The 5,628-nt window shown below is 33.9% G+C and overlaps 1 long non-coding RNA gene across 1 annotated transcript; it reads right to left on the reverse strand.

Annotated features, from left to right (window-relative positions):
* Positions 1–3,643: 3,643 nt before the first annotated feature.
* On the reverse strand, positions 3,644–4,614 carry LOC112777206 (uncharacterized). The gene is made up of 2 exons (XR_003190339.2): positions 4,111–4,614; positions 3,644–3,906 (listed from the first exon to the last, which is right to left on the reverse strand). It is a non-coding gene; the product is annotated as an uncharacterized lncRNA (long non-coding RNA).
* Positions 4,615–5,628: the final 1,014 nt, after the last annotated feature.

Genomic DNA, 5,628 nt, shown 5'->3' on the forward strand with positions numbered 1-5,628 from the left:
AAATCTACAAGTGATTTTGTGTTTATATTAGCAGGAGGTGCTTGAAAATTCACAAAGCAGACATGCATTGTCAGATTAACTATGGAATCAGAATTTATAGCATTAGAGAAGACAGCGACTGAAGCTGAATGGCTAAGAGATTTATTAGTGGATATCCCACTATAAAGTAAGACAAAAACATTTGTGACTACGCATTGTGATAGTCAGGTTGTTATTGCTAGAGCAAATAATAAGATTTACAATGGTAAAAGACGACATATAAGAATGCGGCACAACATTGTAAGACAACTTATTGAAAGTTGTGTATTATCCATGGATTTTGAAAAGTCTGAAAAGAATTTGACTGATCCTTTGATGAAGCCACTTGCTAGGACGCTAGTAAGTGAAACACAGAGGGGATGAGACTTGTGCTTATTGAGTAAAAATGTACGATTGATACCCAACCACTCTGATTAGATCTTCTATAAAGATGATTCATTATGGTCAACGAAGTCATGCGGATTTTAAGGATACTGTCGCTTCTTTGTTTTCCGCCATACATATGAAATGTTTAGCGATGAGTTCCTCCCTAGGGTGAATGACAGTACTAATGTAGTTATGGTGCTTTATTGTTATCGCCATTCGTATGAGATGATTGGTGATGAGGTCTATAGCACCAAAATGTAGGGGTGGGGATGTTACTACAGCATATCCTTGATGGATAAGCACAAAATTGAGTGGAGATGAGGCTGTCTCCTATGAGTTTGGGCATTTAATCTAGAGCTCTCACATTACCAGAATATGGTGCATGGCCATTAAAGCACAAACTTCCAGGAGAAACATTACCTAAGAGAATGTTTTATGGACTTGTAAATGTGTTTCAATCGTTATCTCAGAAGTATAAGGTTCAAAGAGTTTACTCTACCACGCTTCTACAAGGTTGTCACCCATTCGACCTAAGGTGAAGTTCAAATTCTTTTGGATATTCCACTAATACAAAATATTCTCAATCTCCTTTAGTTCTTCTAGATTTCTCTAAGTTTGAAATATGTGGGGGATTGTTGTGTTTCTAAAGTTTGTGTTTCAAATTTAGTCTCACATAAAAGGGAGTTGTAAAACTTTAAGTGTTCATATATTGGAGTTGAATACTTGTAGCCAAATAAAATTCAATCAAATTAATGGGATTTCACACATATGGACTAAACTTGCTTATTCTAGGATTTTAATTTTGTAAAATAAATAATTGATTATTAGACTCCAATTTGCAAGAATAGCATTCAAATTGTAATGTTAATTAGTTTTTTAACGTTGCAATTCTAATTAATTAGTTTATGAACGTTTCAATTCTAATAATCACAAATATTGCAATTCTAATTAATTAGTCTGTGAACATTTCAATTCTAATAATCATAAGCTCTCTGTATAAGGGAGCAACATACACACACCATATATACATACATTCATCAGTCTCTCTAGTGCTATTATTTTTATTCTTTCAAATTTTATTCAAAAAAATTTTCTTGCCAAAAATTTTTTTAATTAAGAAGAATGAGGTTGTGCTGCTCTAAATGTTCCAAGAATATTAGTGTGGACCGTGTTCTTGATGATCCACGTCAAGTTCTAGAAGATTTTTGTCGAGGCCATTCCACCTAAAGGTATGGCAGTAATAAATCCTTAAACACAGTGCCTAGCACGATTCATGATAAACTCATTTTAATATTTTTTAATTTATTTGTATTTAAAAATAGCTAAAATATTATTTTGGAAGTCTATTTTTTAACAGAAAGCGTTGCTTAGCTAGCCAAGAATAACTAACCCAAATACTATGCACATAGGTGGCAGCAGACCCCCAATTTCCATTGCAGTTTGAAATGTGAAATGCAACCTTATAAATACATGTTTTACATGATTAAGAATAGGAGTTGCCAAGATATCAAAATTTCAAAGACTACTATTCCACACATCCCAAATTTTGAAAACAAATGCTGAAATGTGGACATATGAAACATTCTCCCCAAACTTTTCAAACGGACTCCATCCATCATGCCACAAGGATTGGTCAAGACTACTAACACATCAATAAAAACCATCCTTCAACATATTATAAACTTTAGAAAAAACAGCCACATACCACCATCATCTTTGAGACACGAAAAAACAGCGCCCCAGACAACTCAAAATGCATTAATCACATACCACATAATGCATTCTAAAGATAAGATTAGTTTATTTTGAATTTAAATTCTAGAATTTAGGCTATAAATAAGTGAGCATAGCTCACAGAAAAGGGCATCAAGTCCATGGACTACTTCTCTTCTTTTTGTTTTTCTTACTTTCTAATTGGTAACTAATTCTCTGTCAAAGGATTAGGAGCTCTGTTTATATTTTCTATGGATAATTAATCAAAGTTTATTTCATTTTGAAGTCTTGCATTGATCTATTTTATGATTGAGTTATTTGTTCTTCATTTGGATTAGTGGTATTGAAAGGTACTCTAATCTCTTTTTGAATTCTTTTATTATAATTGAAAAATTTGATATTTGAATTATAGCTTGAAAACTCTCTCACATGACCATTTGAATTTGGCTAGAAATAGTGGTTCAATTAGTGTGTGACACATGCATGATGTTTAATCACTCTAATTTTGAATAAGTGATATATAATTCAAATTAGAACAACTTTTGAAAATCATGTTTTTTTTTTTTTAGATTTAACTAGACAGGACTAGTTTGAATACATGACATATAGTTCGACCTAAGGATTACTTTTAAATTTTATTTGAATCTAAAATCAGTTTTTGTACTTAATCTCTTGATTAATTAATTGACGCCTAATTAATGCTTGAGAAACTAAGGGGTTAAGGAATTAGAAATCAGTTACCAAAAGTTTTGTAGTGAAAGATCCTTGCAAACTTCAAGATAAAAACAAGCTTGGTTTTTCTAAGAGCATAAGCATCTCCAAAGACCTTGAATCTCATCATCATTGTCTTCTCTCAATCAATATTCAATATCCATTATCCGAAGCATTCAAGCATTCTCAAGATTCTAAGATTTTCTCTTGCCCTACTCTCCAATCATCAATCAGGTATCACTACAAGAAAATAAGCCTTCTGCCACGCTTTAAAAGCGTGCCGAAAAGTGCAAAAAAGCGTGTCGATAGCTTTTCGCCACGCTTTTTGAGCTATCGGCACGCTTTTGAAAGGGTCACATCTGCCAGCGTGCCAATTGCTCTATCGCCACGCTTTTATGGATCTATCGGCACGCTTTTCTTGTTGGCACGCTTTCATCTCTTGCCACGCTTAAAAAGCGTGGCCATAGGTCTTAACCTATAGGTACGCTTAAAAGCGTACCGAAAAGTGCACATATCGCCACGCTTTTAAAACGTCCCAGAATGTATGCTTTGGGTACTCTTTAAAAGCGTGCCAACAGATGAGTATATGGCTACGCTTTTAAAACGTGCCGGTTGCCAAATTATGGCCATGCTTATTAAGCGTGCTTGTTGATCCCAAGATTAAGATATAGCCACCCTTTTTAAGCGTGCCCATAAATTTGGTCAGAATTTTTTTTTTCATTAATCTTCCTAGTATTTCCTTAATCTTCCTAATATTTCTTGCAAAATTCATATATAATTTTAAAATCATAGACCAAAATAAAATTATATCATAGACCAAAATAAAATTATATATATTGAACTAATCCAACAAATATAAACTTTCCCATAAAAAAAAAAACATACATATAAAACTTGTCACCACAAAAGTAGATTTTGATGACAAAGTACCAAAAAGTAAAGTCATAACAAGTAAATAAGAATTGCAATTCCAACAAGTGTCACATATCTACTTTTATATACTTAGTTACAAAATATCAAATTTCATGAGTAGTATGATCATCCATTATGATGAGCTCCATTGTTTTTATCACTGCCCTGCAGAATTTTAAATAATCTGGTGTTAGTACATGTTATAAAAGGAACTTCAATTAAATCCAACAAATCCAATTCCAAATCCAAATTGATTAAACATGAAAATGGCAAGGCAACTTTTTTTTCTCTTGTTCTAATATTGCAAAATTGAGCTGCCTTTAGAAATAGAATAGGATTTAATTATATTATTTTCCAAAACCAAACCACCTTGCTAAGAAGGAAGTGTTTTTCCCGCGAAAATTGGATTCCTTTTCAACACGTGCTGGCGCTGGTGCTGATACTGGAGCAGGAGATCGTGAAGGTGGCGTAATAAGTTTGGCTGTTCTTGAAATTTATGCTCCGTGTTTCCTTCGCTGTTCTCGTCACTTATAAAAAAAATTACTAATCGTAAGGATAATAATGCTCTAATTCTTAAAGACCACCACAAAATAATCTTATATAAGTTAAAACTATATTTATAGAAAAAGTATCCTTTGAACATATATGTACATATACAGATATTACTTGGATATTCCGTTAACTCACATAGTCACATACATATATATCATCATATACTTTTGAAAATACAGAAACTTGCGGTTATCACCATTATTATATTAACGGGCAACTACTTTGTAGTCTTTGTTTATTCCATATTGAATTTGTTGATTAATCTTCGAGTTGCTTTAACAAAATTAAGGTTCTATATTATGATGATGTCTTCATATTAATCTTTATCCAGTTGTAAGGAAGAAGGAGAAATTAAATATTACACAAGTAGAAGATGATGTCTTCATATTAATCTTTATGATGATGTCTTCATATTAATCTATATTATGATGATGTCTTCATATTAATCATACACCTTTTTCTCTTTCTTCTTCTTCTGTTGCTGCTGTGAAGTAGAAGAAGCAGCAGCATATGAGACGTACAGAGAAAATAAGCTACTTATTTTTCTTACAACAATTATCTTCAGTTCTCACAATTTCATCACACACAGCACTACACATTCCCATATGCAATAACAATTTAAGCAGATTATACCAAAAAAATGTAATGAATCATAAATCATTCTCCTCTAGCATTGTGTGTTGGTCAAAATACATGCCTGGAAACCAAACATGGCTTTAAGCCAATCAAGCATGTCTAAGTCTCCTGTTCTCTGTCTTTGTTGCTCGAAAGAACTAGGCTAGTTCAAGCCTTGTGTGTTCCATAGCGCAGAAACAGCAGCTTTAATCTAATAAGGAAAGAAAGTCCAAGAACTCAACAAAATCAGGCATCATTGCATATTTGCATCATGTACTCCACCAGGATAAGCATCTAAGCAAGTCTTATTTAGGTTATCAAACCTTATATGTACCACATTAAGACTTCAAAATAAGTATATAAAACACAAGAGTAGGAACATGTAATAAGTTTTTCAAAATAAAAATCATGTTAGTAGTAAAACAGCACAACTGAGCACTAACCTTCGAGCAGCACGACGAGCAGAACCGCGAGACCTGGCGAGCAGAACCGCGAGACAGAGGCGTGCAGAACCGCGAGACAGAGGCGAGTAGCTTTCCGAGCAGAACGGCGAGAGGGACAACAAGCCAAACAGCAAGGACGAACCTGGTTGCGATCTTGAGGGCCAAGGGTGGCGACGGTGAGATAGATGGCGGCGTGATGGAGGTTAGGGTTTTCTGAACCTTTCAAGGAAAAGCCATTCAAAGCAGCGTCGAGGAAGACAACGACTGCTCGACGAAC

Source organism: Arachis hypogaea, chromosome 19, assembly GCF_003086295.3.
Source record: "Arachis hypogaea cultivar Tifrunner chromosome 19, arahy.Tifrunner.gnm2.J5K5, whole genome shotgun sequence".
Taxonomy (NCBI): Eukaryota; Viridiplantae; Streptophyta; class Magnoliopsida; order Fabales; family Fabaceae; genus Arachis; species Arachis hypogaea.